At 44.0% G+C, this 23,502-nt stretch overlaps 1 protein-coding gene across 1 annotated transcript in view; it reads left to right on the plus strand.

Moving 5' to 3' along the window:
* The first annotated feature begins 23,293 nt into the window (after window positions 1-23,293).
* Window positions 23,294-23,502, plus strand: part of NTNG1 (netrin G1) — a 157,344-nt gene continuing 157,135 nt past the window's right edge. The window contains exon 1 of the mRNA XM_074876666.1: window positions 23,294-23,432. The gene's annotated coding sequence lies outside the window, so the exon portion shown is untranslated. The remainder of the gene's footprint in view (window positions 23,433-23,502) is intronic.

Here is a 23,502-nt window from a genome sequence, read left to right on the forward strand (position 1 = left end):
CCTCAACCCTGCCAGCACACAGCCTGCTGCAAGGCAAAACAGGGCTCCAGGAGCCTCCTCTCTCCCCGATCCTGGGGAGATTTGAGGCTGTGGCTGCTCTCTGCGCCCCTGCCTTTCCAGCTGAGCTCCCCTCCCCTCTCCTCCCACTCCACCGGGTGCTTTCTGCACACCCTCATATACAGACATGCCAGTACAGTCTAAGGAAAAGCTCACTTCTGTCTACTACAGCAGAGAAATTCAGCAAAAATTTAAACTTTCAAGCTAAATAGAATATAGAGAGAAATTTCTGAAAATAAAAGCCGAGTGGTTGTGGGGTTTTTTTCCCCTACTCCTACTAAGGAAGACAAAGTAGTGGTGCAGGGGCTATGTGAACTTCTCACCATGAATTACTGTTCATTACAGAGCCCCATCCAGCAGGGAACACCAATCAAACAGGCCATAAGAAAGGTAGAAGCACCATTAGCACTCAAACAACAACTAACAAGTGTGAGGCACAGCCCTCTGCGAGGGCAGGAATTCAGGTGTGCAGCCTCCTTCATCTTCATTATCCCATAACACGACCGCATAGAGTTGTAAAAGGAAGATCCTCCTGCCAAGACCGACCGCAGATGCAAACATAACTGTCTACAGAAATTAGCAAGGCAAATAGATCAGCAGAGTCTTATCGAGGCTTGTGACCGCTATTATATCTGGCTGCCGCAGCTTTCCTGGTGGATATCAAACACTAAGTGAAGGGAAGAAAAAAAATCTGTTGCACCTTCCCTGTTACTGAGCCATGCGCAATTCAGCCTGTAAATAGCTGAACTAATTCGCAGCTGTCACATTTATAAATGCCACCGAAGTGCTGAAGAGAATGCAGAAATCCAGAGCCATGCATTGTCCCTGATTGGCAAGAACAATGCTACCAACCCCTGCTTCTCTTCTGCCAAAGGCCACTGGGCTAATATGGCTGATAAGTGTAATTCAGAAGGCCAACTGTCAAACCAGATGAAATGCATGTTTTCTTCCCAGCCTTGCAATGCAAATCAGTACGTCCTGTTGAAAAATGACAATTTCAGGTTTCCTTCTTGTACCTGAATGAAAAAGGTGCTGGTTCTCAAGACTTGCAGTCATACTCTCTTTATGCACAGGCCAGTGAGGGCAGCTAGCTACACTATGGGCCTTGTCCACATCCCCTGCCAACATGCTTCACGCCAGCCCTAGAGCACACGGGCAGAGGTTGCATCAGGTGCAGCTTCGACATACAGTCATGTTCGCTAGGAACCAAACCGAAAGCACCAGTATGCTATGCATACATTGCTGAATGCTGGTGAAAAATGTAAAAAAACATATTTAACATTATAGGAGTTCAAGCTTCTGCTGAAACCTTTTAAAAGTGGCACATACAGCTCTTCAAAGCTCCAATCCCAGAGCCTTCCTGAGGATAATGGAGAAGTTAAATCAACTTTACTCTGGGATTACTTTGCCCCTCCAAGTCTCCCCTTGGTCAGAAGTAATTTATTAGAAGATTACCTCCATTAAAAACAATTCTCTATCCTCCTTGGAAGTATTTCCTTCCAAAGAGTAAAGAGCTTATGCTTAGACTGTGAAAAGCTAATCAGAAGGACATCTGAGTTAATTTCTCTAATGTTCTTTGCAAAATTCTGGCATTGCAGATGGTCTGCTCAGGTGTGTGGCCAATCATCCTGTCCATTTTTCCTCCATTTATCACAGACACAAATTCACCCTCCACCAAAGCTGTGCACATCATACTGCTTTTAATAACATCTCTGACGTGCGAGGGGTAGGTGAGCTATCTCATTAACACCAACTGCTTTCAGTCTGTGTATCAGTGATTTACAGTACAATGGCTGGAGCTCTCTTTGCATAGCTGTATAGGACAGTAAATAATACAACATAGGAAAGTGTTAATGAATTTGTAAAGTATGCTAGCAGACAGGGTCAATGATGTATTCATTACCTTAAAAAACAAATCAATCTGGCCTTGCCAATAGCAACATATGAAATCCCTATCTGTTAGCCTATGATACAGAGTAAGCAAGAAGAGCTTAAATACCAAGTTTTCTGTGCCAAGAAAACTGTTTCAGAGAATGCATAAATCTTTAAAAGGGTGGAGATACCTTTTTTATCTGTTTAAATGATATCTGTTTCTTGCTCAAGAACAATAACATGTGAAAACAGCAGAGGCCTTAGCTTGAGGGAAAGCAAGCCAAGGAAATGTTTGCAGTCTTCCCTTGCACATTGTTAAGCACATACGTAGCAGTTCTCTGTTTCTAGGTACCCCGTGCACTCCACTGCTGTTCTGCCTCTGGTAGCTGGAGAGCAACCAATCACTGCACATGGGCAGAAAGGGGGTACCTCATACCTGACGGGAGCAGGAGCAGGCAACCTGTCCAAACCCCACAGCTCCCCGACAAACCCCAACTCCAACAAGAACCCTGAGAAAATCGCATCAGCCGAGAACATAAAATGTTAATCCAAATACTTTCATGGTAAGCAGACTGGATTTTAGCTGCATTGCTTTAAAAAAAATAACAGATATAAAAAGATCATAAAAGTGTAACTTCAGATTTCACATGCAGAAGTAGAGCTGGGTTTCATCAATGATGCACTGACATAAGGAGCACTAGAATAAAGGCTTTCCTCTTTTGAGATCCCTTTTACTATTTGGTGGTATGAGCTGTATCAGTGCAGCATCTCTCTGGCATTTCAGATGCATGTTCTACCTGCCCTCCTCTCTCCCCACCCTCCCAATACCCTGTCATTTACAATAGGAAGGATTTTGATTAATGAGTTCTTCCTGCCAAAAAGATAGCCTCGCAAGCAGCAGAATGAAAAGAAGTTAGATTGTACGGAGCCCATAAATACAATCCTTCTGCACAAAAATCTCCAATTAGTAGCCAGGCATACTTGCTTATGAGTCATTAATGAATACTTCTATATGCTGAACATTCATATCTTTCTGTTTGTGACACCGCCTCCAAGCTTGACCCCCTGTCATCACATCAAAAGGATCAAGGTTTTAAATGAGGTATTAGCAATTTCTTAAATAGCTTTTTTTAAACAGCATGGAAAAACTATTGAACCATGACTGTTCGGTCATAGGCGACTATTGAAATCCCAACACACCATCTCCTCGGTCCTTCAGCAGCTGAAGGCATGAATGCCATGTGTATCACCATATATAGCATCCCTGTATAAGAGTGCAGGATTTTTTTGTTATTTAGACCCTAGCCACGCAGTGAAGTCTCTGTGGGCAGTTCGCCTGCATTCACATGGAGGTTTGTGAGTACGGACAGCAGAAAAGCCAGGTTCTGTAAGAGAGCATCAGGAGGAACTCACCTGTAATTTGCTTTGACTTCTTAAAGACAGTTTGATTCCACCAGGTATATAGATTAGAGAGAAGCTTAATTAGTATACCTTTTTTTCTGCTCTTTCTACTAGCCCTATAACTTACTCTGTATTTTAAAGTGAGGTAATTACCAAATTTGGGCAAATTACAATTTTTTAAACTTACAATGGCTGATACCATTTGGTTCTTGGACCACATTGCTACCAACAATACCAGTGAGTATCACAAGAGTAGTAAACAAGGGCTCTGCACAACATTCAGAAGTGGGGAAGCAGTTTCTTTCTGCTCTCAGCCCTTCCCTGCACAGCCAGGATAAACCTTCCTTTTTCCCTGCCGAAGGCTGCAGTACCAGCTGTACTCATCTGACTTGCCTTTCTCCCCAGTGCTGTGCACCCACAATATGTTTGGCACTGCTTGATATCAGATATCTCTAAAATCACCAAACTGCTATGGTATTAGCATGGTTCCAGGTTTGGTATAGCAGGGCTGGCCACAGCATGATCCCTAGCTTTGTGACGGTGCTGGGCACGATTCCTACCCCCTCCACAAAGCTTCCAGGTTTAAGTCCAACACATGAGCAGCTGTGACACGGCTAGGTGGCCTCTCCTCGGGACATGCGCCACTGTTCACCTTCCCCTCTGATGAATCAGAGGGTTTTACTGCAATATGGTTCACGCGAAAGCAAAGCAGTAAGATTCAGATACGTTCAGCTGGCCTCACTGCCTAATAAATGAATGCTGTCAAAAGAAATCCAGTTCTTGTTATTTTGAGGCTTGCATAGGGTCATTGTATGATGATTGTTCCTTAGGGAAAAAAAAAAAAAAGCAATTTTTGTGGTAGATTGCTCCTTTTAGATATGAGAAGCTGTGTAAGGCAGAGGATGCTAAAAAAAATTGAAGAATGTGCAGAAGAGGCTCACATACATTATTTTAGGATGTAGGAAATACCTTACAGTGAGAGACCTGAACAGCTCAATCTGTTTATCTTATCAAGAAGAAGATTGAGTGGTTAGTTGATTACAACAGATAAGCACCTCGTGGAGAGAAAATACCAGGCGCTAAAGGGATCTTTAATCTAGCAGGAAAAAGCGTAACAAGAAGCAAGGGCTGAAAGCTGAAGGCAGATTAATTCAAACTAAAAATTAAGAACGTATTTTTAATTATTAATTCAGTGAGTTGTTGAGCCTAATAGTAAAGAGGCAGAAACTGAACGGTCTATCAGAAAGAGGTTTGACTGGCCAGTCTCCAGCTCCTTCTGGCCCTGCACTCTGAATTTCAGAGTGGGGTGGGGAACTGAGAAGCATTCTGGTTTAAGAAAGTGCAATTCATACTTCTCATCAAAATAAAACAATTTCACTCACCCATGCTTGATCCTTTTCTTCCACTGGTCGGTGAAAGGGATATTGTTAATTTTGTTAATTAAGAATATTTCAACAGCTAAATCATTCGTGTATTTTAACGCACATTTGCACTATAACTCCTAATGAAGTCACATCCAGGTAACATGTTAATAAGTACTGGGAAGTACAATTCCCTTCGTATACTTTGTTGGGGAATATTCTGTATCTGTATACATGTTTCATAGTAACAGAAGAATAAAGCTGGAGAGCTGGAACTGGAACCAGACCAAGGAAGGTTTTAAAGATTCATTAGACAGGACAACTAACAGGGGCAAGAAGAGAGGCAGCGTTCACCTCTGGAAGAGGCTGAGATGCACCCCTTGGACCCCTCCACATCCCATGGGAATCTGGCCCACCTCACACTGTGGACATGCCACCGTGGATGGGACAGGCAGGGGGTCTCACACCACACAGAGTCACACAAATGTGCCAAGGGGTCCTCATCTCTGCCGGGCTAACAGAGCTGTAGCTTGGGGATCTTGTACATGTCTCACTGGCCATTTCTTGATCAGGTGCTTGGACAAGAGTGCTGGAGAAAGCATTTTGCTCATGTGAAAGCAACTATTTTTGTGCATTTTCAGTTCCATATCGTTATATCCGCTGGAAAACCAGTGCTGAAAAATAGTCTGTATAGAAATTGAATGCTTTCCTGTAGCACTCCCTATTGGGCCATGAGGAGCTACAAAGCTACCGATATTTACCTTGGGTTTTATTCTTCTATTTACTGTAGATTTCAGTTAAAGCAATTGCTCTGGAAACCATTATGCCAGTTAGTATGATCTCAATATATACTGTACGTTTCTTTAAAATGTACACATGCTACAAAGAATGCAAAGAGTATCATAGGAACTACTACTTTTTAATTAGAAATTGCATTTGACTAAACAAAATGTAATAAATTAAATTCCACTGAGTTTTAACAATATAATCCAATGAACACTCATACTATTACGTTCATGTAAATGAGTATAGGATTTCACCCATTAAAGCATGAAAAAAATCTTAATATTTACTGAAGAAAATAAGGAAAGGATCCACATTGTGATCATCCATCACTTCCCCACCAAAAAAAACCCCAGATACTTTAGATACTAGCTGCAAATTTGTGCAGTTGGACAACCCCGTGGGTGAAGAAGTTGGGTGTTTGGGAACAAAACACATCAATCTCCCAACTCTCTATTAAGATTCCTGATCATTCTCAAGAAGGAAGTTGCATACACCAAAAATACAGTTTGGATCACTACCCCAGGTGACAGCCAGAAAGCTTCAGGAATCACCAGAAAACATGTGACCAACACTGGAAATTGTTCACAGTGAGAACTGAAATTACAAGACTTATATGACTCCCTCAGAAAAAAAGACGTGTAGATGCTTCATAATAGCTTGTGCAGTGTGACGATCTCTTAAGTGTTTGGGATTTTAGTATCTATAGTAAATGCTCTTTACTAATCAGCTTAAATAGTGATTTGAAGTTCCTGTAGACAAGAAGTCCTCTGAGGTCACACAGGACCAGGGAGCCTGCATTGATGGGCTACCTCAACTGAAAGATACCCACAGGAAAAGAAGAGAAGCTTCTACACCCAAACGACACATCAAAAAATTCATCTGCCAAATCAGATTTAAAGTCAACAGGAAATCAGATATTTAGGCAATTAAGCAGGTATGGGATGAACACATGTTTGGCTAAACAGAAGTCTGGTGCGTTGGTGAAGCTGTGGCAGAGTACTGGGCGTCCAGATCAACAGGAGCAGGCTAAAGTAGAGCAGCCCGTTCCCATGACCACTGTGTTACGGGAGCAAAAAGCATATACTGAAGACAGCTCAACTTGTCTGTGGTATCATCTTATGTATTTAATACAAAACCAATGAGGTAGTTAAGGAAAGTCTGACAATGCAGAGAGGTGCTGGGTGTGGAATTACAAACAGAGGAACCAGCAGGACTCAGTACAGCACTAGGCAAAGAAGTGGAGGATGTTTCTATTCTATAGGCTTGGTCTCAGTTGATAAGGTAGGGGAAAAGGTGAGACAAGAAAAGATTGCACGAATAATAAATTATCCACAGAAAAATCATTACCGGCTTTCAAATATGCAAAACATAGGTAGAAGTCTGGAATAATGAATTTGAGGATTACTCAATTTAATTCCATCTGTAGTTCTGCCTGTCATCTGATTTCCATAGGATAGAAAATATCAGAAAAAATAGAGCTAAAAGCAACAGCAGAAAAAAGTGCCTCTGGCTTACAAAGAGCAGCTGCAGGAAGTGAACGGCCATACCTTGGAAGGGGAAACTCCCAGGGACGTGAGCACCATTCAGAAATGGTTTTCAGGGTAACAGCTGAAATAAAAGATGGGGATTAATCATGGACTCAGAAAGTAGCATGACAAAAGATCATGAATCTGCAAAAGGAGAGTTTAGGCTGGCTGGTTTTTGGCAGTGAAAGCAGTGGTGCCGCATGGGTGCCCCCCCCAGCCCAGCGGCCGGGGAGCACGATGGAGCGGGGCACCCAGGGAGCCCACAGGAGGGAGGGCGCAGGCTGGAGACCTGGGCAGCCTTTTGCAGCCCTACCTGCCCTGATTTATTACTTCTGCTGAAGCACAGTCGCTCCCGGGGAGTAGACAGAAAGCAAGGCATAAGCAGGCTAGTGGTCAAGTTCATGGAATTATTCTCTCAACTTAAGTGACTTCCTAATCACCATGTAAGCAGCTATTTCTTATCAGGCCACTATTCTGAATGGCATTTTCTCTATCTCCTCTCAACTTGAATTTTATCTGGAAAAAAAACCCCATAATTCTGAAGGCTTGATAGTCATTGCAAGAACAGTTGCTCTTTGCCCATCTATACTTTTAATATGTTACTGATGAGCAAGGCTGAGTCAGATTTACAATTAAGATATTTGGTCATGCAATTAATGATGAAATTATCTGACGCATGTGTCAGTAGTGCAGCATGATTCCTATGAAGGCTGACAGGAGTTCTACTTTTGACTTCAGTGGCAGCAGAGCCAGACTAATGGTGAGCAATTCAGAGTTTTCTACCTTAAAGCTTTTTTAATGCCATGAATAGCATGCTGTATCCTTGGTAGCACATCTTTGAGGCTATCTGTTGGCATGGCTTAATTATCCAGTATCAGTTTTCAATTACAAGCATATGAATTCTGACATGGCTGTTAGAAGTCTAACAGCTCTTTACCCAAAATGTACACACATTCTCTGGTGTCCTTAGGCACAATTCTTCTTCTCCATCACAGCAAAATGTGACCTCTTTACTGGCATTAGCAGTGACATTGTAGTTCATAAACTATCCTTAGTTGGGGTTGAAAAGCATTGTAATGATGTGAAACACTTCCCTGGAAAAAATAGATTCTGCTTGCCGAGGCACTGCCTGACAGCTTCAAGAGAATCAGAATGCTAAAGATATTTTAAGTCAAAGAAAGCTTATGGTAATAAAGTACAGCCTGGTATACACAGGGAGAAGTCATTGTCTTAAGTGTGAAAATAGAAGAGGAATCTGACTTAGACTACATTTTCTCTTAGTCTTTTCATGCATCTTATTACATCTCTCCTGCAACTACAGTGACAGAAGACTGGTTTAGAGCAAGCCTTCTCCCTGACTGCAGTCCTGGACTTCACAGCAAGTTCTGGTGTTCTCAAAGCTGGCACCCTCCTCTGCTTAACTACGATGAGAAAAACGGTTTTGGTAGGAGCAGGCTATGGAGAAAATTGTTCTTCTAGAGAAAAGTTTCCTAATTCTATTATGATTTTCATTATGTTTCCATTTTTAAATGTCCAAAACATAAACTCATAAAAATACGTAATGAAAATAGTCAGACCATTAACTACAGTCAAATGCAATACCACTACAATAAAACTTGCAGTTGCTCCTATAATGAGCAAAGCAACACGATTCAGATTAAACAAGGAAAAGGGGATTCTTTGAAATCTTTTATTCCTGCTTCCAAATATTTAGAAAATGTGGTTTTAATGCTGCAAATTATGTTTCTTTATGTTGTTATTTTCCTGAACTGGATGCTGTGACAGCAGTATGCATTTCATAAGGCATGGTTTCCAAACAGCAAAATCTATTCTCAACAGGAAATATGCTCCACTTAGTCCAAATGTTCTGAGGACATCAAACATATTTGTATAAACATGCTGTATCATAATTGAGAGACCTGCTAGTACTCAGGATTTAGACAGCACTTTACAGCTTCAAGGTGCTGTACAAACATTTAACTTATTTATTAATTAAATTTTCTAACTAGGGACATAACCTAGATTTAGTTAGAAGAAAGCTGTGGATGAGAGGAGGCTGGGTAAACAGGTTTATCATGTTTATGTAAAAGACCATACTGAGTCCTCTTAGAAGAGCTTCCTTACCAAAACAAAAAGGTAAAACTTCTATTCCCTGGTGAGCAAACAGACAGCTGCACAACAGGACAGCTTGGACCACGGGGCTGAGGGTTTCAGAGGTATTTGTCACTGGTCTCCCCAGGCTCTCCCAGAGGAGCAAAGATGCTTTCCATTGGATTCAGTGGAACCTGGATGAATATTTTAAAAAAACTTCTTCCTGTCACTCAGCCATGTCCTTCCCTCACCTATATAAACTTAGAGCACTGCAAACCAGCAGCCTCAGTGCTCCTGCTCTGGCTTCTGGGTTTTATTACCACACTAGGGATATTTTCAAAGACTCAGTTAGGAATTATGACCTAGATTTACAAAAATATTTAGATTTGTAATTCCTATTAGCTGCTTGACATTCAGCGAGAGCAACAGCCTCATTGCCCATCTCCAGCAGGATTTTTGGCAAGAACCATTTACTTCAAACTGAATTTTGCCCAAACTCCAAAATTGCTCTGAGTCAAGTAAAGCTAAAATCATCTGTCCTCTATGGGTTTATGTTCTGACAACACAGGAGAGCGAAACTCTCTCATCTGATATAGGAGTGTCTCTGCAACTTATTACTCTTTCATTGGCACATAGTAAATTGAGCTCTGGCAATAGCAATACTACTGGGAAATAAAGATAATTAAGAAACATAAAGCATGTCACTCTTCTTGAACCCAGTTGGAATTTTGTGTCTCTCTCATCATAGGATTATGAGCCTAGTTTTAAGTCTGTATTCTCATAATTTTACATAATTGACCATTTGCAATCTTCTATAATCTAAAATGTCTAATAACTATGCACAGAAAGTGAGCCCTTTCCATAATATTTATAAATATTTCATATGAACCGAAGTTAATACAATTTATTTATAATGCATGGGAGTCTGCAGTGGGTTTATAAAAATAATGGGTGTTAACATGCAGTCATGATTTAATAATCAGAGACTAATTTCTAAAATACATATGGAGAGTGGCTGGTTCTAGTAATTGGTAATAGGATTGAGACGTGCAGATAGGTGACTGAGGTATGGTTAATATACCATACAGGGTGGAGCAAAGATGGCATTAACAAGAACTTCATCCTATTGGTACCCTTATTATTTTCAGTATCTGCCAGGACAAAACTCAAATAGCTTCTCCAGAAATCCCCAGGCTGATAGATCAATTCTATCCTTTTGCTAACAACCACTGTGGTAGACAATGATGTCACCTACATTATGTCACCACAGTGCAGTAACACCATCCAAGGATTCCCGCCTTCTCAGGAAGCTGCCAAGGAGCCATCAAGCTACACGAACCACTAACCATCTATTAACTAATTGAATCAAAACTGTTAAAAGGGAAGAAAAGTTATTTATCTTTTCCACAGTAAATGCCTCTTTTTAACTCTCAGACTGCTGGGCTAAGCAAAACAGGGCCTTTACAAAAAAACAAAAACTAGTTCAGATCACAGTTTTAATAGAACTTTTTTTAATAAGAATCTGAATGGATTAAGCAACTATTTTGGGGCAGCTGAACCAAGTCTCTCAGAAGTAAATGAGTGTTCAGGCAACAACTTGTGACATGACATGACTCTAAATATTGCAATTCCCTATTGTAAAGGGCTTTGTGTTTTCTGTTTGGTAAGATATCCTGCATGTTTATTTACAAGAGAATGCAATTACAAAGACAAAAGAACCCTTAAGAACTAATATGAAATTATTCCCCTAAGTAGAGTTACCTACAAGCTTCAGCATCTGCAGTTATAAGCTGTACTGCCTCAACTCTCATAGGAGTATTTAGCACGCTCTTCCTTCTGGCTCCCCTGCCCCATTTTGCCTGCTGGTGGTGCCCGTTATGGGTTGTTCCAGCAGGGTCACTTTAGATTCCAATCAGAGCAGCATGTTTATATTTCCTGTAAAAATATCGTTTAGATCCATGCAACTAAATATCTACAAATGTAAAATAATATATTTATGACTCTCTATAAATAATACATTTTTTAAATGTTGCAATATATATTACTCAAGCACACAATGTTTCTCATTCTTGATATAATCTGTGATTTCAGCCATCAGGTGAAGAATGTGAAAAATTAAAACAAGTATTTTAGTTTATGTTCTTACATATGTTGGCTATGCTCTTTGTGCTCTACTGCTTTGACATCCGACTGTATGTTCTTCATATAATTTTAATTACCATTTTTCTGTTTAGGAAAAAATATAAAGGGGCACTGCAAACTGGACAGTCAGAAGGATACACAAGACCAATACTTAAAGTTACAGCTTCAGCTGATGTCAATTCTGATCTGTGTGAAATGCTGGGCAGGACTGGAAGCCAGTGGCCAGATTCCCCAGTGGCTGATGCTAACAAAGCTGCTGAAATCAGAAAGCCAAAGGGGGTAGATGGCCCAAAGGACACATTGCAGTTGTCTTCAAAACAGCCAAATCTGAGCCCTGCACCCACTGAAAGCCATTACAGCTTTAGCATCAACTACAGATGGATGCTAGATGCATCCCCTTGGCATTTAACTTCTGATTTCAGAAACTTTTCTAATCCTTTTTCTGTGTTTGTGCATAAGTCTGAAAAAAGTTAATTCTGTTAAACTATTTGCCTTTGGAGATCCTTTGTACTTACTTTCTCTTTTACCAGCAGACTGTGTTCATTGCACAGCTTTCCACTCTTAACAAACCCTGGGTTCAGCTTGATCCAGTTTTGCTTCTCCAGAATTACTTGTCTATTGTAAGCAGTCCGTTTCAAGCTCTATTTTATAAGACAAACCTTCCAGTTCACATCTTCTGCTCTCTACACATTCCTTTTTGGAATGTGGTACAGTGAGTACCCATCCTCTCAGGTCCTGAAATCAGTCCATGGAGCCCTCAAAAGGTCCAAACTTAGAAGAGGGGAAGGCACACACGCACCCTTCCCCAGCAGCATCAAGGTCACAACTATGTGTGATGTCTAATATAATACCTTTTCAGAGGATGTGTCAAGAAAATGGGGAACAAGGGATTAGGAAAACACTTATCCACGGAAGCTGTACACTTTAAAAACCCTGGAGAAACACAGATCTCTGCAAGCAAACAAAAGAAATCTCCAGAGACACATGGCCCTGCGGTCTGAGCTCACAAGCCTGACGCAGGTCCATGTTTTAGATGGGTCTGACCTCCTCCCGCCTTCCCTCTCCTCCAGCTCTTATTCATGCCAAGAGCCAAACTCATACCGTCTTTGCTCCTCAGCTTTCTCTGCTCCACTGTTCTTGCTCAGAGAGAGACAACCCTGTCCTGAGGGAGGAGGCACTGCCGAGAGCCCCGGACCGCTCTGCTCCCCTCTGCAGCCACAGCCGTCTGGGACCTGGCAGCATCGCCGTACCCCGGGACGGCCCCACCAGCTCTCCCCAGCCTGCTTTCTCCCTAGCACGCTGCCGCTAGTCAACTGATGCACATATATGGTATAATTTCACTGGGGGGAAACATTTTCCCTTCTGCTCTTTTGTTTTTTCAGATGGAAGCCCTACAAATGCACGGAAAGCAGAGCTTCTCAAGGTGTCCGAGCAACTGCAACAGCTCCGGTAGTCACCGTTCAGGCTGAAGTGACAGGGGCCTACTCTGGTAACCTAGCATACTTTTAATACAAGAGAATACAAAAATAATGATGTATATGAGAATAAATTTGTAAATATTACTGATCAAACTTCAGATTGATAGCTGTTTTACATATCAGAGTAAACATATAAACTTCAGTGCCATCTCAAGCTTTTAATCATTTAATTCATTTGTTGATTCATTCGTCTTTTCCATAATCTGATCTATTGGACTGGTTCTCCAACATAAAAACCATTATTGCGGCAAATGTCGCCATTTTAATTTGTAACCAGTGTCCCAGACACATCCCATAAAATATTATTTTAATCCCTTAAAAGGAGAAGGGGAATTTTTCATTAATTAATTGGACAGTCTTGCACATTAAATATAGTAATAAATGTCTTGCAATGCAGGTGAAATTTTAAATATAAATAAATGTTGTTGACTATAGGAATGTGAAAATCCTGATATTTATGTTTAGTTAGTACACAAGTCTGCTAGAGAAAGAAAACAACTAGAGTCATCTTGGCCCTGACAACTTCCCTCCACTACTGCAACGCTGAAGGAATTGCACATGTGTGTGAAAGAGAGGGCAAGGAAATAAAACCAGCACCTCTCTCAAAAGTGGTTCAGCAGAGCCGTCCCCAGGCTGCTGAGACAGTGCCCAGGGGATCACTCACCTGGAGCCTACCCCTAAGCCTTAAGGATCCCAGTTGGGTCCTCTCTGTAATTAATCCTCCCTAATTTAGGTCTCCTACATGAATCCTTGCCTACCTCATCCCATCGCACTGGGGAGCCAAGGTAACTCGCTTAGACCAAACGCCTACTTTTCTGTGCCTGAAGTGCCATGGATGCCATTCCTACTCTGTTCTCTACCATTGGACCTTTTTTTGGCAGGAAGGCCAGCTGTATGCCAGAAAGACTTCTGTAAAGACATCTTTTAAAAAAAACTAAAGCATTCACATCATGCAAAACATTTCAAGTACACAGTAAGTGGCACAATCTGAATCATGTTAGTACTTCAAATATTCAGAGCAGATAAAACAATAAAAATAATTCCAGATAAAGCAAGGAGTTCTGTTAACTCTAGCAGCCGTTTAAAACTTTTCTCACAAACCTGCTTTTTGCTCACAGTGAAGGCATACGCAACGATTACTCGTACATATATATCACACCCCAAAACCTCTAAGGTTAAAGTAGATGCTTTTGGATTAATAGGCAAGGGCTTGTCCAATGACTGGGCTTTACGCTAATCTTTATCATGTCTCTAAAAAGCTAATCAGCAGTGTTCCATCCAAAGGGTCAGCAGGACTCACTCCACTCAGAACTGCTCCTGGAGACTCCAGGCACATTTCTCCATCTCTCTTCAGCCCTGGGGACCACCCTGGGTCTGAACGACCCCACTGCGGACTGGCTGGGCGGCCAGAGGCCACGGCAGGCAGCGTGGATGTGAAGGAGACAGTAAGGCTGAATGCACGCACACTTGCATTTATGAGCTGAGTCAAGACATGTTCTCTTTAGCACTAAAATACTCCTAGTATTAGAATCATGATTTTCTCTGTAAAAAGGAACAATGTTGCAAATTAATATTGTTGGTAGCTATTTGAATATACATAGAGAGAGCTTTCTCTACTATAAAATCACAGTGAAGATCTTTATTTACTGGGTATTCAGTTAATCATCTAACAGGACTGATTCATCTGTTTTTCACAGCCATGACAAATACTTCAAATTCAGAATGATGTATAGCTTTGTTTTTACAAGTAAATAGATGAACTATTGTTTGCATGAACTTATAGTATAACATAGCTTCCAGTGGAAAGTCAAGATATGTTTTTTGGGAAAAAAAAAAAAAAAAGGTTGTTAAAGTAATTTTTAAATATGCACATGAATATAGGACACTTCAAATGAGACTAAACAACAGAGCATCTTTTAATTTATTCCCTCCCAAACACCATAGTAAATAAGATAGTATTTTAAAAGAGTTTGTACAAGTTTACAGCTAAATTTTCAGACATGAAGAAAAAAATAAAATTGCCAATGGAAGTTCTTTCCAATATCCTGTTATATTGAGTACAAATAGGAGTTTGTCAGGCATACAAATCATTAGTTCCTATTAAAAAAGCTGATGAAAACTTCAGAAATAAATGAACTAATCTAATCTACCAATTTGTGTAGAAAAGCATACCTCCGGTGTTTTGAACTAAAAAAAAATCTGTATTGTTGTTTATGTATTTCTGATATGAATCATCATTCAATCTGCTAAAATCTGTTTTGATGTGTAGATCCTATGTTATAACCTAAGAAAGCAATTGAACTGACCATACTCTTAGCAAGAGATTCAGCTTTTCAATAAATGAAATGCCCTTTCCTAAAACCCATTACAAGTAAGCTGTTCATTTGTAGCTGTAAATTCCGTGCTGACAATTACAGAATGCTCTTGAAGTTACTGTTTTGCGGTAATACAGCAACACAACCAATTTCACAGCAAATCCAGTTAAACAATTAATGTTTACATCGTTTTAAACTTGAAAACATAATTAGTGATCTTTCTAGTTACCTAAAACAGTTGGTTAGTGCTGCCCTTCACTGGTTCGTAATGGTATACCACAAATCAAAACTAATGGTTACCTGACAAAAGTGTGGTGCAGCCATATGAAAACTGAGTCTTCACTACTTCTCTCTCCTGGAGTTCCACACTCCTATCAAATGAACACACAAAAATGCCTCTTCAAAGTCCAGGTTTTCAAGTAGTGAATGCTTTTATATACTTATTTCTCCTTTTCATTGGGGGGGATAATTTCAAATACTATCTCTGGCCATTGTTCTTGTGTTTTTATCCCATGTCAGAGCACTACTGTAATTCACTTCTGAATGTTAAATTATGCTTTTCCTCCATGAAAGAAATTCATCAACAATAGAACAATGAAAATCATCCCTGGAGTGTTTCTATTCAATATTAAAATATTGGGCTGATTAAAATTGGTACTAAGTAATGTCTGTATTTGTGTAGGAACGCACGTGGGATTGGGTAAATAACTGGTAGTTCTCAATACATGCCTTTTGTCCTGCTGAGGGAACAGAATATAGCTGTTTCTTCAACACAGAAAATGTAAACGTCATTGTACCCAAACAATAAATTCCATTTGGGAACTGAATTCAGAGTGGCTGGTTGTTTCAGCTAGTTACGGCATACATACTATAAGAGCTACAGATCTTTAGAAAGCTATTTTTGAAAAGGAAAGATGTTTAGGGTAGCATTAACAGCTAGAAGATATCTGATGACAGATGATGAATTATTGTTAATTACTGTATGTATTATATGTAGCAAGTCTAACCTTAGAGGCACAACTCAGATGAGAGCAGTGTTAGGTTCTGTATGCAAACGTAAGAAGCAGTCCCTGACTCCAAGACCTGACAAGCCTATCTGCTAAAAAAAAAAAAAAACCAAGTACATGAAATATTTTCAAAATATAGAATTAAAAGACGTAACCTCCATTTCAAAATCAGGTTCAATATTTTTGGTGAAATAATGTATGCCTTTTCATAATATATTATGCTTACTACTGTGTTTGAAAAATGGGTGAAGCTTGCATTGGTGCTGGCCATTTCTATAGAACATGTCATTCTTAAAAGTCTTTCTGCAAATGCAAAATACCCTTGCTGTACACATTTCTGATCAACTGTATTGACAGCTGTACCCTATGGCCACCCATGCAGGTGAATAGGCTCCCCCAGGACTCAGCTCAGTTACAGCCATGTGAGCCTCCATGAAGCTCTACGTGCCTGTGAGTTTCCAGCAGAAAGTCAAACTGAGCAGAGAGAAATTCAGAAAACAAGGAATTTTGAAAACTTTCCTCCAAAGCACCTTGGACAATACCATTCAGGGAATTTGTCACTGTAAAAATGGCTGAGTCAGCCCAGCCCGGTTATTCTGAACCCATCCTTACTAGGGCACCCTATTTTAATTTGATTAATAAGTGTTGGCCCATGAATAGCAATTGGACTTTTATGATCTTTGTCTTCTACAGAATGCATAATGATAGCACGAAAATGCTTCAGATAAATCTCTTTCATCTCCTCTCTTATTTCATGCTGGAATATTAAGGTTTACCTTTTCTGGCAGGTTTCATCACCCACACCGCTAACCACAACCAATGAACTGAATAGCTAAACCTTCAACAGAGAGTTATCCAAAGAGAGTTACCAGTTGGTTGGAATAACATAAATAAAAGCAGGACAAATATACAAACTATGACATCTTTATAAAACAGACTAAGAAAACATCTCATGTGTTGTTACTCCTCCGGTGTCAACATATCACTACCTTTCCCAAAAAGTCAGCTCAGCCTCCTCTGGAAAGACAGCTATTTCCAGGGCAGTTTAGCAAACAACAGTTACACATGGCTTTACTAATGATGAGACTAAGTACATTCCACCTCATACCAGAAAGCAGCGTTAAAATATGAGCCAATTTGTTAAGCAGAGTTCATGAGCACAGCCACAGCTTTCAGCCCAGCGGCTGCTGCCGGCTGTGCTAACACAGTAAGGAAGAGCAGTCATGCCATAACCAAGAGCAGCCGCACTGCCAGCCGCCAGGTGGGACAGCCATTAAGAGCAATACAACCCAAAGGCTTTGTCAGGAGGTTTCTCAGCTACTGCTGGTTTCTAGGAAATGATGAAACCTAAAAATACTGAGCTCTGAAGGGAGGAATCAATAGGTGAGAGAAAGGTGTACCCAGATCTGCTACCCTGCACCATTCCGATATCTTGTTCTGCATCGCATGGAGTCATTCTCTGTCCAACTGCAGGAGTGACTTTGACCCCAAGGAGATCCTTTCCTTCTTTCCACTGCAGAGATGAGGACTGATGCTCTCCCATCTCATGTTACCATCCCTCCCTTGCTGGGATTTTCCATAGTCCTGCCTATATTTTGCTTCGGATACAGATGCAAAGATTTTGATATTAGCCACTTCCCCTTTTTTCATAATTATCAACTATTTTTCTTTTGAAAAAAAAAGAGTGTTAAGTATTTGTTATTTTCAAAGGAAAATATTTAGTTTAATGACATATCTGTTCACAAAACAACTCACCAGTGACTGAAAATAGAATGTATGCTACCACTTTGTGAAAGTCATTTACAGCACAGAAAGACCACTTTGGCAGACACATTTATGTCTGTACAAGATTAGATTTTGCATTTATTATGGGCATGTGGCATATTATTAATTATTAACACCAAAAATAAATGTTTATGTTTGCAGAAAAACAAGCTGCTAAATTCTGAAAAAATATTGTCAGGGATTTACACGTTGTGTCATGTGTGTTATGTAAATGGAAACAGCAGAGATTCAGTATTTATTATTAGAACAAAACATTTTTCATCCTGCAAGCGGAAATCCAGGCTGTAATTTACATGCATCTCTGAATCAACAAGTCTGATACTTAAGAATAACCCTTTGTATATCAAATAACTGACTTTGCCTTCTCACCAAGGGCACACCTAGTGGAACTCCTTTGTCCACATTCCCCGGGGAACTGCATAAGAATTACAAAAACGCTTCTCCCAGGAGATCTGAAATGGTTTATTTTCTATCCTAGACCTGAGGAATGAGTAACAGGGTCCCATGCCCTGCCAGCAGGAAACAATGCCAGTCAAATCAAAACCCCTGCTGGTGGGGTAGTGTCTCTCCCAGATTTCATACGTACCCAATTTCAAGATTTCAGACCAAGATGTCCTGTTCAGAGAAGCTCTCAGCCCTGAAACATGATTGGGAAAGATCTCCTTACCCTCTAAGGAAAAAAAGTCATTATCAGGCTGTATGGAAATGGAGGCAGGAGTAGGATGTCAGACTCGCATATCTCTTTATGTAGTGCGCATCAGTGCAACATCATACTCCCAGCTGGCTGCCCAGATTACCTTACTCGGGGGCTGGAGGGCTTTCGAGAGTGCTGCGTGCCTCCACCGACCTTTTCCATTAAAACTTCCCAGCACTGCTAAGCCGGGTCCGCTCTGGGCAGAGCACTATGATGGAAGCCCTGGTCTAGACAAGGCACTTGTAGCTGCCAGCATTTTTCTGTTCTGCCATCCATCCTGCTCAGAGAAAACCTCTTGCAAACTGTACTGTGATGGAGGTTTCAGAGCAAGGGGTGACACTTTTTTCAGTAGCCTTCCTGTCCCCTGCCCTTGGGCTGTCTTGAAGCTCAAGCAGCGGCAAAACGCTGCTCAGGGATGTCTGCGTTTCCACTGCTTCGCTGAACAGAGTCAGGATTTGTCCCCCTGCCTGCACAAATGCAGAAACCTTTTGATTTTGTCATTTATCTCAATACAGTTTTCCAATCATTCCACTGGAAATGACACTGCTGGAGGCACTAAAGGTGCAAGCCCAGACCAACATTCAAATCCTCACCAACTAGTCAACTTTACAGGAGGTTAAACTGCTGTGGGCAAAGCAGCAATAAAGTGGACAGATGAGCTCTGCCTCTGGGAGAGTTCACTGTTTCTTGGCTATTTCTACCCCGTCTCAGCTCAGCAGGGGGAGGCAGGGGCAAATTAGCGCTCCTACTATTGCCTCCCGCACCTTTTGCCTGCTGCTTCGCCAGACCTCCTTCAGGTGTTGGCAAAAGAGGCCAGAAACGTGTACGCAGCATGCCGGAGGAGCAAAGCAGCACGCTGCACAGGCACTGGCTCCGCAGCACAGAGATGCACAGTGGCACTGAGCCACTCTCCGCACAGCGGGACCTCCCCTGCCGCTGCTCAGCCCCGAAGGGCTGCACCCGCTGCCCGTTCCCCGCTGCCCTGCCAGGGCACCGGCCCCGCTGTGATCAGCCTCTTTGTTTTGAGGTCAGGCCTCAGCCGCCGCATCACATCACATCTGCGTATTTCACTTCAGGCCTCAGAAACCGCTATGCTGAAACAGTGGGTTTCAGGCAGGGAAGCTCCCCGTGTCACTGGACACATTTGCAGGGACACCTGCTACTTCAGGCAAAGCCAGGGACTCTGCTACTGCCCAGTGCGGCGGTCCTCTGCTGCGGGGAAAAGCATCAATAAAATAATTCTGCTGTATCATTAGAGGTCTAGAGCAGGTAATAAAAGATTCATAACGGCACATGAGGGGATGCACTAAATATCCAAACTGTATCTTGAAATCATGCAAAGCTTGATTAGGTTTAGGACTCGGTTAAAAACTTGCAGTTCAGTTGGTGTTTCACAGAAAAGTTGGCAATCAGCGATACCACTTCTGCAGTGGCAATTTATGCTGCTCCCAGTAGAAATTATGCCTTGTGGCAAGGAGTATCCTAACAGGCACAGGTGCTCCCATGCTCAGGTCAGTAATCAAAAATTAATCCCTTTCCCTGATTCTGTTCGGGGCCGATACCAGCTATTACTGAGAAGACGTAAGAAATACTGCTGGAAGCACTTCCAAGATAACATGTTCCCAGTGTTGTGACTTTCCATCCCTTGGTATTTAACAACTGGCTAAATCTTCATTTTCGCCAATTTCCAACCCAGTAAGGCAGGTGGTGGGACCTGCAGTAGTCTGTACGTTTTTAAATATTCCATTCAAACTTCAGTTAATCTTATTTTTTGTCTAAATACCAAATCTGCTTTAGGAATTCTGCTAAAGTCCAGTCTCGAGGTGCTGTGGCAGCAAGTTCCCCAGTCCATTTACATGTGAGCAGTTGTCACTCTCTACTACAGGGGCTGTCAGAAATTCAATACAGGCATTCGCGCAATATTTTCAGTTTCATTTTAAAGGCATCCTCCTTTACCCGTTTTACTGCAGCTTATGATTCTAACAAGAACAAAAACAACACAGGCAAGTCTCCTCTAGCTGCTGAATTCCATCTGCTTTTCCATCCTTACAACAGCCTCTGACAAAGAATTTAAAGCAGATCCATTTTTTCCGATGAGCTTAAAATTTGGCTGTGAAGTTTGGCCACATTCTCAGACTGGACATGATTTTTGGCCATCATTTTCACCAGTATGACACGTTTAATCTCAGATGTGGTGACACTGCACTCGAACCAGCTGCTCCAGCTTTGATACACAAGAGGCTACTATCATTAGCAGAAGAACTTAATGATGTTTGACATATCAAATGACTTGGTCCTGCCTTTAATCTTTGTGGCCAGCCAGTCCCACCAGCCAAGTGGCAGTCTCAGCAGACAGGCCAAAGACTCGGCACGGAGGACAGAAAACTTCCAACACAGCACCACGAGTGAGGTTTGGGGCACGTTACCCAAGCAGCACAAGGTGTGGAGCAGGTGCGTATGGCATGCTCAGCTCTGCTCTCCACCGAGTATACCACTGCCACTGGCATTATCGTAGCGTGAAGAGCTGTGCTCTCCACACGTGGAAAGGAGGCTTCCTCTCCCGCTTTGCATCTAAAGCAAGAGAGCCCTCCTCGAGCTCTCCCAAACCTCACAGCATCTGTAAACAGCCGACCTAGACCTGCCCATGGCCAGCGAAAGCCACCACGCCTGGAGCGCCTCTGAGGCGAAGGTGCCCAAGAGCTCTCACAGGCAGCAGGGCTGGTCCACCCGCACGTGCCACTGCAGGGACTTGGCTCAGTGCATACGGTGTCTTGCACTTCGCTGTACAGCCCTCCATCTGTCTTGTAACTAGGGAAACAACACATTTCTTCCAACTGCAGTGAAACTCTGCCCCTCTCCTTTACAAAAGGCCCTATGGAGCCTCGATGCCTGACACGCTTCCAGTTCAAGTGGAAAGAGAAAATTACTCATTCTCATCTTCCATTCTTTTGTACCAGCTCAGGGACGATTTCCCTGCACCAGGAGGCTGCAAACAGAGCAGGAACTGCTTTGGGGGCTGAAAAACCCTGAAGCTGAACTTTCCCACCCTTTTGATCATTTCTGGCTTTCCCAGACAAACGGCTTTTCCACGTATGTGGTACCTGCACTAACACAGCCACCGAGATGCCAGAGAAGGAATGGAAAGAGCAAAGTAACGCCACTGCCCACACAGGGAAATGAAAGCTGGGAGGAACTAGAAGGTGTCTTTTTTAATTTGCTGGTTGAGCTGGTCATAAGGGTAAGAAGTAAAATGTTCTTCTTAATAGCTCCTGCCACTTATTTACACAACCTACCAAATTCCATGGCCCAAGCAGAGAACAAGCCTCTTACTCTACCAGAAATCCACTGCCTCATTTCATCTGGTTACGTCCGAGCATTGCAAAATGCCAAATCTTGTCAACCGAAGAGAACAGCACTGTTGCCTACATAAACACATTTAACACCTCTTAACATGCAAAACACGCAAAGAAATGATAAACACAGCCCCTGAGCGTTCACAATACGGCCAGTGTCCGACTGCCCAGAGCTGGCACCTGGAGTCCATCAAATTCAGTAACCAGGTACTTGCCAAGAGTAAGCACAATTCCTACACGGGACTCACTAACCGTTATTAGTTTTAGATACTGTTTTCTAGCCTGGAGAAGTCTGAAGGGGAGAACTGTGTGCGCCTCTCATTTAAACAGCGGCAGCGGATCGGGTGCAGGAGGGACCCGGGCAGGCAGAGCAGAACGTGGGGCCGGAGTTTTCGCATCTTTCTGGAGCCCAGGAGGACCGGTACGAGGCGGGCGGTCAGGCAGCACCCCAACACTACAAATACCGCTTTCCCTCTGCTTCGGCGGCACTTTGGTGCTGGGGGCAGAGGAGGGACCAGCGCTTTCCAGGCGCGTCCAGCCCTGCGGGGGGACCCTCCGGCGGGGCGAGCGGGACGCTGCCCTGTCCCCGCGCCCGAGCGCCGCTGCGGCGGGGCGCTCCGCTCGGCTCAGCACGCCCGCGCTCCGGGCTCGGACAGCGGCGGCACTTACGGGGCTCTCCCGTGTGTGCGTTACCGGGCTGAAGCCGAAATAAAAGAAAAAAACAAGGGGCGAGTAAGGCTCCTCCAGCGGGAAGGGAGCAGCCGCAGCCCCGCCGGACACGGCGCTGCCGGCCTGGGCGGCTCCCGCCCCCGCCGGGGCTGCTGGGGGGGTGGGCGGCGGGGCCCCCCCCACGGGGCAGGCGGCGCCGGCGGTCGGCGCGGCGGGGGCGGCGGGGCGGGGAGCGCGGCGGCGGGGGGGCGGGCGCGGCGGCGGCGCTAGGGCCGCGCGCGGCGCGGGCCCGGAGGTGGGGTAGCTGCCGCCGCCCCACTCGCCGGCAGTCGCGGGGAGGTCGCTCCGAAGTGAGGAGGAGGAGGAGGAGGAGGAGGCACTGCCGCCGCCCGAAGTTTGGCCGCGCCGCCGGAGCCCGCCGCGCCGCAGCCCCGGCCAGGGGCGCGCTCCGCCCGCCGCTCGCCCCGCATGCCGCGGCCGCCCCGCGCGGGGACGCCCCCGCCCTGAGCGGCGGTGGCGGGCGGGGAGCCCCGGCGGGCAGCACCTGCGCGGCACCCGCGGCGATGCTCTGCGCGCCCGCGCACCGCCCGCCGCCCCACCGAGCGCCCGAGAAGAGCGGCAGCCCGCCCGCCCAGCCGCTCGCCCGCCCCGCCGCCGCGCACCGCCCGCCGCTCGCGCGCCGCCAAACTTCGACGCCGACAAGTGCCTAGGGCCGGCAGCGGCCCCTGCCCGCGCCCCGTCGAACCCCCCCGCGCCCCGCCGGCAACTTTCCCGGGGGGAAGCACCCCCTGCCCGCCCCGCGGCCCCTCATGCCGCCGCCGAGGGAGCCCCAGCGCGTCCCGGCGCCGCGGCAGCTCCGCGCCGCCCCGCGGTGAGGCGAGGGCGAGCCCGAGCGGTGAGTACCGCCCGCCCGCGCACCCCGGGGCGGGATGGGACACGGGTGGCGCGCGGCGCGGAGGGGGGCT

The sequence above is a fragment of the Strix uralensis genome, chromosome 8 (assembly GCF_047716275.1).
Source record: "Strix uralensis isolate ZFMK-TIS-50842 chromosome 8, bStrUra1, whole genome shotgun sequence".
NCBI classification, from domain to species: Eukaryota; Metazoa; Chordata; class Aves; order Strigiformes; family Strigidae; genus Strix; species Strix uralensis.